Raw genomic sequence first — 12,310 nt, forward strand, 5'->3', positions numbered from 1 at the left:
GATCAGGGATTGAAGGCACGTCCCCTGCATTGGCAGGAAGCCCTCTCTGGTCATTTTTAAAGTGATTCTTTTCTCTTTCCCTGTGGAGTGTTGTCATGCAGTCACAAGGCGTCTTGGGAGCACTGGCCTTGGTTGCCTTGATTCCTCTGGATCTGAATTTTCAGGGCACCGGGTAGCACGGTGGGTTGGTGGGGGTTTCCTGGGAGGGTTAAATGGGGCCATCCCAGTGAAAATCGCCAAGATGAAGCCTGGCATGCTTGTTGAGTATGAGCCTTATACTCTGCTTTGAAGCAGCAGTTTACATCATCCCCCTGCACAGCTGAGCCACACCCTAACGTGTGTTTATTTAATATACTCTGAGTATTTGTCTTCTTCCTGCTACCTTCCCTCGTCCTTTCCCCATAAATCCTGTTTGACAAATTCAGGCCAAGGGCAGTTGTTCTCAACAGAGATGGCTTCCTCTTTAGGACTGCATCTTTCAGAGTCGTCGGACAAGCCAGGTGGGCCTGGCCAAGCTGAGGAGCGGCCCCCATGGACAGCTCATGCCTCCTGAATTCGCAAGCAGCAGCGGCAAAGCTCAGAACTTGAAGAGATTGCCAAGGTGGTACAGAATTGAAAACGTTTCCGCGTGTGTTTCTTGCGGCAGCGGGAGGAAGTGGTGGTGGGGGGCTGCCACAGGGGGTGGGGAGGGGCTAGAAGGAGAGAAAACAGACATAATTAGAAAGTGTGCGCTCCAGACATTTCCCTCCCCTTCTTGATTTATTTTATGTCCCCTGAGCTGGATGCCAAGCTGGATGCCAAGCTGGCACACGGGTTTTCAGAAATGAATGGGGTGCTTGAGGCCTCCAGAATGAAAATGACAGTCTTCAAGTGCACACTCGGTGATGGGGGCAGGGGGCGTCTCCTCACACACAGATGCCCTGTGAACAAGAAGCCTCCTCTGTGCTCTCCTCACCTCGCCCACGATGTCCTGGAAGCCAGCAGCTGCCTGAGGGGAACCCGCTTGGGGCTGTGTCTGAGTAATGAGCCTTCTTTTTAAGACCTTCTCTCTTGTTTATCCCAGTCCATTCGGAGGATTCCACTCAATGTGAGTAGCTGCTCAAGCCTTGTTAAAAACAACTGTCCTTATTCCTTAATTAGCACAAGAGAACTTGAGATAAAAAATATTTACATGTGTTGTTTTTTCCTTTCTCTCTTTTTTTTTTTTTTTTTTTTTTGGTAAATAGCAAACAGGGTTGTCCTTTGATGCTTGTCTTTCCCTGTATGCCCAGTTGCCCAGTGTTTTAATTGGACTACTCCCTGCATTTCGGATCTTTGGCAGCAGGACTGTGTGGGTGGAAGAGGTCTGGGCTGTCTCCTCCTCAGCCAGGCAGAGCAGACGGCCAAGGGAAGCCGGAGAGAGGTCTTTCTGAAGTGGGAGAAACAAGACACAGAACTGTCACACTCCCACTGGCAGCTGACTTTTGAGTTGGATATGGAAGGAATCAGGGCTTCCCCAGTGGCTCAGTGGTAAAGAATCCACCTGCAACGCAGGGGCTACAGGAAATGGGAATTTGATCCCTGGGTCAGGAAGATCCCCTGGAGGAAGGCATGGCAACCCACTCCAGTATTCTTGCCTTAAGAATCCCATGGACAGAGGAGCCTGGTGGGCTACAGTCCATGGGGTCACAAAGAGTCAGACACGACGGAAGCAATTTAGCATACACAGGGAACCAAAGGTTGTTGCTGTTGCTCAGTTGCTAAGTTGTGTCTGACTCTTTCCGACCCCATGGACTGCAGTATACCAGGCTCCTCTGTCCTTCACTATCTCCTGAAATTTGCTCAGATTCATGTCCATTGAGTCGGTGATGCCATCCAGCCATCTCATCCTCTGTCGCCCCCTTCTCCTCCTGCCTTCATTCTTTCCCAGCATCCAGGTCTTTTCCAATGAATCAAGGGTTATACATCAAGATTTTGAAGGGAATTATGGCTATCTTGAAAATGATCATGGATAGAAGGTTCTAGAAATCTAGGTCTCCCCCTCTCCCAACACACTTTGAATATAGCTTGAAAAAAGTCATTGTTTATCATGACCAAAATGTTTCTATCTGCAATCTGTTGAAATGAGAGTTGACCAAAAATCCATAGTGAGATATAGAAGACAGACATATTTCTTGGCACGTACAACCATGGGTATGTGGGAAAGGGCCCTGAGTTTCACCTGTAGGTTGCAAAACACTGATTTGGGTGCCTGCTTCTTCATTCCTTCACAACAAATGCGAACTCTGGCAGACTCTTTTGCCCTTTCTTCTCTGAGAGGTGCAGAGTTCCAAAGAGGAGGGTGGAAAAGGAGGACGGTCAAGGATCAAGGTTCAAAGGAAGGACACAGGCGAGAAAAAGAGAGAGTTGGTAAGAACAGCTTCAGCCCAGGAGTCAAGAAATCTGAGTCTGAGTCTGTCATCTGACACTAAACAGCAATAGTAATTTAAATAATACCAGCACTTACTGATGCTGAGCAGGGCCCTGGGGGCTCCCAGGCACAGAGGCCTTTTTGTCCCGCACTTCTTACAAGCAAGACTCCAGCCTCCAAGACCTTCTCTGAGTCCCAACAGTCCAGTCAGTTGCTGCTCGTTCCTCCTTCTCACACTTTCAGTAACATTACTGCATATCAAGTGCCTAATACTCTCAGTATTACCTGGACTTGGAACTTCACCAGCCTGACGGAATGAGGGAGGGGGGCGCACTCTTGGGCCCACAAGGATGGGGATGGGGAGGCAGTTCTGGGTCTCTGAGAGACCGCCCATGGTCACGCTGATCCCAGAGGCCGACCTGGCATTTGTGATCATGATGCTGCCTCGCCTCCCTGGCGCATTGAGACCATTAACGCCCGTTCCCTCAGCCTTTGCAAATGAGCTGGCCTCAGCAGATGTTTTCAAAGCTCCTCCCAGGCCTTCCTTCAATCAGTGTCCACCCTACCTTATCCTCCTACTCGCCCCTTCCTTAAGACGTAATACGAGAAGGTAGCATCCTTGGCTCCTTGAGGCTGCTGGAGAGAAAGGGGAGGTGAGCGTGTAACACCCGACATTGTCTCTTCACACCACTTCCTGGGTCCTTTGAGAGGAGCCTTCACATTTCAAGTGAAATATTTGGGTTCATCAGGCCCCGAGCAGAAGACCTCATTGGACATCGCTGTAGGTGAGCACTGAGGTTTAGCAGTGTGGGAGCAACACTGAGATGCCCGGAAAATAAAGCAGCCATGGATGAACCTTGAAGATGTTATGATAAGTGAAATAAACCAGACACAACAGGGCAGATACTGCATGATTCCACTCATAAGAGGTGCCTGCTGCTGCTGCTGCTAAATCGCTTCAGTCGTGTCCGACTCTGTGCGACCCCAGAGACGGCAGCCCACCAGGCTCCCCCGTCCCTGGGATTCTCCAGGCAGGAACACTGGAGTGGGTTGCCATTTCCTTCTCCAATGCATGAAAGTGAAAAGTGAAAGTGAAGTCACTCAGTTGTATCTGACTCTTAGCGACCCCATGGACTACAGCTTACCAGGCTCCTCCATCCATGGGATTTTCCAGGCAAGAGTACTGGAGTGGGGTGCCATTGCCTTCTCCCAAGAGGTGCCTAGAGAAGCTGAATTCACAGAGATACAGAGGGGGATGGTGGTTACCAAGCCCTGGGGGAGGAGGAAGCAGAGACTCATGTTTAAAGAGCACAGAGTTCTGGTTTGGGAGGATGAGAAAGTTCTGGAGTGGTGATGGTTGAACCCTGTGAATGTACTTAATACCACTGAACTCCCAGCTTAAAAATGGTTAATGTCATGCTGTGTGCATTTTCCCACAATAAGAAAGAAAATAAATGAACACATCAAAAAGTATCTTATTGTTTGTTTGTGATTATATAATATGCTTTTGTTAAAAGAGAAGTATAAAAATCAAGACAAAGCAATTTGCACCATCTAGATTTAACTCTCCTTGTGACTTTTATCCGGTCTTTGCTTTGCATCTCTCTATCCATCTAATACGTATACAGAAACTCACATATTTGAGTTCATAATGTATAAGCAGTTACTTTCCCTTAACGCTATATTCTGAGCATTTGTCAAGCAATTAAGATTTACTTGTAAACGTGATGGTGATGGCTGCATCCTAGTTCGGGCACGCTGTGACTTCTGGAGCCTTCTCTCTGTTTGGGACGTTAGGTTTTCTGATTCTTTTACTTTGTAAATAGTGTTAATGCAGTCATCCTGGTACACTGGTCTTTGCCTGCCTCTGGGTATTTCCTCCTAGAAATAGAGTTACTGGGTCAAAGCACAGGTTATGTACTTGAAAAACGGTTTCACTGTTTCTGTGCACGTGCTTGTGAGCTCCTTTCAGAAGCCCTTTCCCTGTCCTTTGTTCATCTGGGGACTGTTTGAAGCCCCTGGAGTCTCATCCTCTTTTGGTCCATGCTGGCTGAGTGGTCCTCAGGTTTCTGCCTCCCGAAAGGCGCCTTTTAGGGGAGATGTGTTTGAATATTGATCAGACCCTAGACCAAACTTAGAGATCTGAGCAAAGGAGGCCATCTGGGCAAAATTGAAAGAGACAGGGTCTGAGGTTTCGTTTGCGCAAAAGTGGCTCATTTCTCACAGGAAGGTGTGAAGTTAGGGTGAAGCACAGCTGCCCCAGCTCCGTCCTGTCCTGGCTGTTCACTAATGCATTCGGTGCACTTCCTGCTCTGAAGGAGCAATGGAAGTGAAATCTTGCTGAAACTCTTCTGGCTGCTGGTCCACAGAGGGTTAAAAATAGCCTGAACCACGTCGCCCTTTGGGCTCCCCCTGCGTTCTGTCACTTTCTCAGTCTCAAGTGGCACACACAGACCCACCCCAGTAGAGGACACAGCACATCTCTGGTCCCCAGGCGATTTTTGACTTCAGAAGCCCTTCTTGCATCCTTTTCTCACGGTCGGCTGACTCTTTTTCTCTCACTGTTTCCCGACTTTTCTATACCTCCCTCCCACTCTTCGCAGCTCAGCTCAAATGTGATTTTCACATGGAAGCTTTTGCGACCCTTTCAGACTAGATCAACACTCCTAACGCTTTTTTCATAGAGCTTTTCACAATTTGTAATTATCCTAATTTGGGTAATCGTCTGGCTGATGTATCACTTAATGTTTTCATTCAACAAATATTTTTTAAGTGCCTCTGTGGTGTGCCAGGAACTGCACTGTTTGCTGGGGTTACAGGGATGAGCAAAATATATTTGGTTTCTTTTCTTGTGGAGCTGACAGTCCAGTGGGAAATGTACAAATAAAAATCTGACTGCAATTTTCAACAAGGGCTATAAAGAGAATTGAAGCTGGTACAATGACAGAGATTGATGGAGGGACCCCAGCCATGGAGTGTCCTGAAGGCCATCCTGAAGATGGAAGAGTGGGAGGAGATAGCTGGGAAGAGTCAGGAAGGAGATGCAAGCAGAAAAGTGTCCGCTGGAATTGGTAACCTGTAGGATGCTGGTGACCCTGACCGTGTTTCTCAGAGGGCAGTTGGTTGAGGAGTGAATGGATGGTGAGGGTTTAAGAAGTTCGTACACAGGAAGAGCAGTTTGGACAGCACAGGGGAGATAGAAAAATCGGGTAGAGGGAGAAAGATAAGAAGGGCCAAGGGAGGAATTAAAGTTGATTTTCCATATTTTCTTTCTTTCTTTTTTAAAGAATGGTAGGTAGTAGAAGGTGTTTGTAAGCTGTGGGGTGGCTCAGGGGGAGGGAGAGACTTAACTATGCTCAGAGAGGCAATAAACGGAGAGCTAAGTCCTTGAGAAGACAAGATGGGATAGTATCCAGAACAGAGATGGATAGATAGGACTTTTATAGGAGGAGAGCCACCTCATCAATTTTTAACACTTTATTATAGAAAATTTCGAATGTATAAAAGCAGAGAGAAGAGTATAATGAAACCCCATATAGCCATCACCCCAGCTTCAACACCTAGCCAATCACAAGTCATCTGAATTCACCCAATTTAGCACCTCTTTCCCAAATTATTTTGAAACAAGTCCAAGACACTAACTTTTCATCGGTAGGGACCTTAGTGGTATCCCTGAAAATAAGAACTTAAAAATTACAACAATACTATTATCACACTTTAAAAAATTAATGATTTGGGGCTTTCCCGGTGGTCTAGTGGTTGGGAGTCTATCGGCCAAAACGGGGGACACAGGTTCGATCCCTGGTCTGGGAGGATCCCACGTGTCACAAAGCAATTAGGCCCGTGAACTACAGCTACCGAGCCCACGTGCCCGGAGCCTGTGCTCCAAAGTGAGAGGGGCCACCACAGTGAGAGGCGCTCGCACCACAGCTAGAGAGGGCCTGTGAGCAGCAACAAAGACCCAGTGCAGCCAAGAACGAATAAATACATCTTTCCAAAAAATTCATGAGTTTTTTTAACATCGCCAAGTACCCAGTGTTCAAATTTCTCTGTCTCTTATATGTCTTTTGGTATTTTATGGATGACTTCTTCAAATCCAGACCACACAAGATGCGTGCACCGAGTTCAGCTGGTACACTTTTTTAAGTCTCTTTGGACCTCTAGGTCCCCACTTCCTCTTTTTTTTCCCTCTAACATCTGTTAAGAAACCAGGGATTTTGTCCTACAGAATTTCTCACATTCTGGATTTTGCTGATCGCATACCTAAGGTGTGATTCTTCTCACTTGTAAATCCTCTGAATGGTTCGTTTACATTCCCATCAAAGGCTTGATCAGATTAAGGTCCTACATTTTTGCTTTTGGAGGGGAGAGAGGCAAGAACACAGGGAAGGCATTGCTGTGTGCTTCCTCTTCCATGACACGGAGAGGCAAGGCCTGTGTGTCTTGTATCTGGTGATGTTAAGATCGGCCGGCGGGTTTGTTATTTCGGCCTGCTCCACTCACTCTAAAGTTTCTCATCAGCTTTCCGCTGAGTGGTTTTAGCAGTTACTGATGGCCTTTGCCTAGATTCACTATTTCGTGAGGCATTACAACATGGTGCTATTCCATCACTCTGTTAGGGGGTGAACTATGCCTCCCCAAATTCATGTGTTGAAATCCTAACCCCCCTCCATATCTCAGAATGGGACTTTTTTGGAAATAGAGTCCACGGGGTCAAACAGAATCGGACACGACTGAGCGACTAACACTTTGACTACACTTGCCCCTCATTCTGGTCAACAGAATCAGGCTGACTGTGGCTCAGAAGAGAAGACGAGGACAAGGGGCAAGGCTGTGGGCAGGTCTGAGCATTGCCAGTTTGGAGAGGGCCCCACACCCAGCTGTGAGCGGACAAGACCGCTGATCAGCCTCTCAGCCGTGGCCTTCCAGCATCATGGGTGCGTGGTGAGCGGATATGGACCTGACTGCTCCAGGTGCGTGAAAAGTGGGGCTGTCGTCCAAGAAAAGGAAAAACAAAATCTGTCTGATTGTACAACAAAAAAGGAAAGCTTCTTTGACTTTCAAGGGCTCTTCTCACTCTGGCCCCACCAGACACTCGGTCTCCTCAGTAACTTGAAAGGGCTGGAGCACGTGGTCGCCAAGCGAATCCAGCCCCAACACGCTGTGACACCGATTCTAAAACCATTGGAAAATACACGCATACGTATGTACGTATGTACAGATATAGCTTTTCTTTGTAAAGTAGGCCAATTAGTGCCTTTCAAACTCGTAGAAAAAGTACAAAAACAAAAATGTTTTTAGTGGCCAGATGGCTCTTGTCTTAGCACACTGCAGGGATGCCCCATGGCCTGGTGGAAAGAGCCATAAGCAAAAACGCACATATCTGGGTTCTAGCACCATGTCTTAGACCAAGCAATTCCAGGTTATTAAGCATGTGACTTGACATGCCAGACTCTCATATTCCTCACCTACAAATTTTTTAAAAGTTGGATTACAAGAGCTCTGAGGTGAGTCACTAGTGGTTTTATCCATAAGTAGGACCTGCTGCAACCTTCTCCATCACCCTTCCTGCAAGGTTAGAGAGTGATGGGTAACCCACCATCCAAGCACCTGAGTTCTGCAGGTGCCAAGTGATGTGGATGGGCATGAGCCAGGACCCACGGGTGGTGCACAGAAGGGGAGGTCCCTACACACCTTCAGGAGCTTTTATGTTGATGTTATTGATTTTATTTTATTTAATTCATGTAGGAGCCAGTTCCTGCCTCAAAGTCAAGTGTCACAGAAGAAGGAAACCATGCCACGGGGGCAAAGGACCAGAGAGACCCAGCATCTCTTGACTCCCAGTGCCTCCTGCCCCAGCTGGACAAGTCCCTGAGAGTCTGCTTTCTCGGATGGAGCTGAAATTCTTTTAAAAATGCCCTGCTCCAAGGAGGGAGTCGATGCCGCTGACAATGAAACATACACAAGTCTAGAAACGGGAATTTAGAGAAAAGGTTTGGAATTTTCAAGTAAAACGTAGAAAAGAATAAACAGGACAAAGAAGAGGGGAGAAGGAGGGAGCCGAGATCCCAGAAAGCAACAGGAGAAGGCAGGGAGAGAGGTTCTGAGAACGGGGAGCAGCTCCAGGTGGCTGAGCCTAGAGCAGCCAGCCTGGCCTTGTCCTCCTGCGCCCAGTGAAAGGCCTAAGCAAGTGGACTGTCTTGAAACCGTACAAGCAGGTGATGGGAGAAGGGAGTGGGACTTGGGCTCACTCCCCAGACCCCACTGCTGACGGAAGGCAGGGTGGAGGAGATGCTTGGAGCAGGGGCTGGGGGAAACCTCAGCCTTTCCCAGCTCAGTCACTCTTTCGTCCCACCCAGAGAAACAGCTCCCTTGTCATCAGCTGTGATGTGCATTATTTAAAAAAAAAAAAAAGACTTTAAAATACTATTTTTACCCGCAGCACATTTTTTTTCTTCCAAAGGAACAAAAGGATCACAACCCACACGCTCCTCAAACTGGCAGCCCTGAGCCAAGGCAAGGCTGGGATTTGCATAGGGAGGGGGCTCCAGCCTCCCATTCCCACCCCTCCTCATTCCCACAGAAAGGAAGCCTAGAGGAACGCCATGGGCTTGCTCTTGACATCCTCCTGAAATACACGAGCAGGAATAGGAGGAAATGATAAATGAGAGGACTTCACAGCCAGTGTGATCGTCAGTAGTACTTTTGGCCATTAATAGTTAGTGTTATAGTTCTGAGAAAGGAAGGGGTCCCTCTCTGTCTCTCCTCTCTCTCCGTCTCTCTGTCTCTCTTATACACAATTGCACACACAGACACAGCCTGGCAGCCAGGTTTTTTCTACCACAAAGAAATTTTGTTCTTTCACATTTTGTATTTCCAATGTCCCTTAACATTTCAGCTAATTAAGTATTTCTGGGTCATTTGATAGTTCAGGAAAAGCTGAAACATACACTCACTGTTTGCATTTTTCTCTTCCTCCAAACAGCTAACACTTAGGGGTCCTATTCAGTAACATCCATTTGCGGTTCTCCTTGTTTGCCCATGTGACAGAACAGGTCAGAGCTGGGCCATGAAGGACTTACTTCTGATGTGTACATGTATAAGAGAGTTGTTTACATATATATAGACGGGGGGTGCGTTTAAGGGAAAAAAATCTGGCAACAAGAACCCCCAGTCTATCTAAACTTTCTGAATTTCTCTTAAAATGGAAAATACGAAGAGTATTACTCATACGACTCTTTATAGAAGTGGAAGACAAAGGGGAAGTAGATGATTCATTGCAACACCAGACACAAAGCACAAACCAGAGCTAGAATGACTTCTCCGCTCAGGCCTTTGAGCTTTGGGTGAAGGACTTGGTGTCTGCATGTGGGACCTGCACGGACTACTCAGTGACCCCCTCACTGCTCTCCCGTTCCCACCCCACCCCGAGCCTTACTGACCTGGGATGCCTTGGAAGGTGCCTGCCTGCGACCTGGCACACGACCGATAGGGCATCTTGGCTCTGTGTGGGGTGGGTGTTCCTGACACATTGAGCACGTGTACTCAGTGGCTCAGTCGACTCTTTGTGACCCCATGGACCCTAGCCCGCCAGGCTCCTCTGTCTATGGGATTTCCCAGGCAAGAATACTAGAGCAGGTTGCCATTTCCTCCGCCAGGGGAGTCTACCCACCCAGGGATCGAACCTGCATCTGTTACATCTCCTGCATTGGCATGCGGGTTCTTTACCACTGCACCACCTGGGGAGTCCACTGGGAGGTCCTCTCAAAGGTCACAGGAACGGGGGGCTGTCACCTGCTCAAGGTCATGCTCTCCATTACCACTTTCCTCCAGGCATCACCAAGGTCTTGCCCATCAGAGGCCTTGAGGCCATGTGGACAGGGCCTGGGTGAGTTCCTGAAACATCCTGGCCCTCAAATGCACACAGTGCTTATGCACAGAGAAACAAGAGAGGCACTGAAAATTCATGACCAAAAAGAGTACGGATACGGCTTAAGGAAAACCCATTATTGGAGATTTGCTGCAGAGGAAACAATAAATCAAGGTAATGATCCTTAGAGCAGGCACCCGATAACATTTTTTTGTAAAGATAAGCCAGTCTATCTTAAAGAAGGATATTAAACAGATCCGTCAACCCTGGGCAAACTAGGTTTGCTAAATAAACTGACAATTAATAGATCGCCTGGAAGATAAACACCATTCAGGGAAGAGTTGCTAAAAGGCTGGTGTGTTTAAAGGTGGTGTTTACTTTAGGAAAGAGAAAATGAAGTTGAAAGATCAAGTACCAGATAGAAAACACATCTCCCACACTCCGGCCCCAAGTGTCAGATTCTGAACTGATGCCCTGACTCTTAGAGCTGAAATCCTGCTTTGTCAATCACTTTACCAGAAAAATCACCTCTCTGTGAAAGTCTGGGTTTCAGACCCCCTCGACAGTCTAGTAGTCAAGACTGTGTTTCCAACACAAAGGGTGTGAGTTCGATCCCTGGTTGGAAGACTAATATCCCATGGCCCAGCCAAAAAAATAAATAAATAAAAATAAAAAGGCAATCTCTCTTAAAAAAAATATATTGCCCAGAGCACTGGCTGTGTATTCATATGACTGGCGTTTAGAGGGTTAACCCATTTTTCAGTGTTTTTATTTTAAATGCAGCAAGGTCCTTTTTTTAAGTTGAGATAACTTTCCAAACACATAATAGACACCTGGAAAGATGGTATATTACTACAAAATAACGTGATTTAAAGCAGTCTCCTAGGAACACACCCATACATCTGAAGACTTGTTTATTGCTATTTGTTCACAGCCAAAGACAGGGCAGAAGCTTGAGGTCAAACTGATTCATCACCCCACTTGCTAACTGTGGTTTTGGTTTGTAAATCTGTTCCCGATGCTAATTGTTGAAATAGGAGCTTCTTGTTTTGACGATTTCTGATCAGGAACTGCAAAGTTTCGCAGCGATGTTCTGATTTCTGTGTCTCTTTTCCTCATGTTCTGGGGCGAAGCCGTGGGTGGGGGCGCCCCTCTCCCCAACAAGCAGGTGGAGTGCACCCTGACACAACAGGGTGATCACCCATCGTTCCACTGGCCGAACCACATCTCGGCCTCACGTTCCTAGAAGTGCTCTTGACATGAAATTACTTCTCGTCATCATGGTCTCCATGCCAACTCGGGCTCTGCAGGACCCCAAGGGCCACGAGAATACTGCAGAGGGTAGGCAGACCGCATCTTTATCCGCCTGGGTCTCCATCCACCTTCCCAAGCACTCAAGTGATGGCTGCTCTCCTCTGCCCTTCTAGCATCTTCTTTTCCGGAAGAATTAGACAGCAGGAGTGGGTAGAGGAAGGGAGTCTCTCCCCTTCTCAGCTTCAGTCTCTTTCCAAGTCTCCGAGACCTACCTATGAACACCTGAGGCCAGGTCGGGAAAGGGGTCGCTATTTCTTCCACTTTTGCACCATTGCCCAGGAGCGGCTCCCTGTGATATTCCAGACAAGCGGTGTTCCCTTGCTACTCCCTGCTTTGGCCTTCACTCTCTTTGCGGTCTGGTGGCTGTCCTTGCCTGTTGCCTCCATCCTGGGTGGCCACACTCTGCCTGACTCCCACTCAGAGGTGGTGCCCTCTGGGGTGGTTGTTTTTCTAACCCCTTCCCTATGGGCACCTTTGCGAATTGTCCCCATCCTGACACACGGGTCTTGAACTCGCCTTGGGGTCCTTGCCGCTGTGCTCTCCCTTGGAGGGGACTCTGTGTCATTTTTATGGAATTTATCCAGAAGTTAAATATGTCAGCACCACTCAGGGGATGTGACCTTCCCTGCCAGCTCTCTGGTACCAGCTGTTTCTCTGAAGCTGGGTGGGTTCCCTTGACTCAGCCTGACGGGTGGGTGGTCTCGCTTGCCCCCTGTCTGCTCTGTGGAATGGCGAGT

At 47.8% G+C, this 12,310-nt stretch overlaps 1 long non-coding RNA gene across 1 annotated transcript; it reads left to right on the forward strand.

The window, feature by feature from the left end:
• Window positions 1-691: 691 nt before the first annotated feature.
• Window positions 692-9,619, forward strand: LOC112578459. Its single transcript, XR_003102730.3, has 3 exons — window positions 692-1,087; window positions 7,172-7,362; window positions 8,138-9,619. It is a non-coding gene; the product is annotated as an uncharacterized LOC112578459 (long non-coding RNA).
• Window positions 9,620-12,310: the final 2,691 nt, after the last annotated feature.

Source organism: Bubalus bubalis, chromosome 13, assembly GCF_019923935.1.
Source record: "Bubalus bubalis isolate 160015118507 breed Murrah chromosome 13, NDDB_SH_1, whole genome shotgun sequence".
Classification (NCBI taxonomy): Eukaryota; Metazoa; Chordata; class Mammalia; order Artiodactyla; family Bovidae; genus Bubalus; species Bubalus bubalis.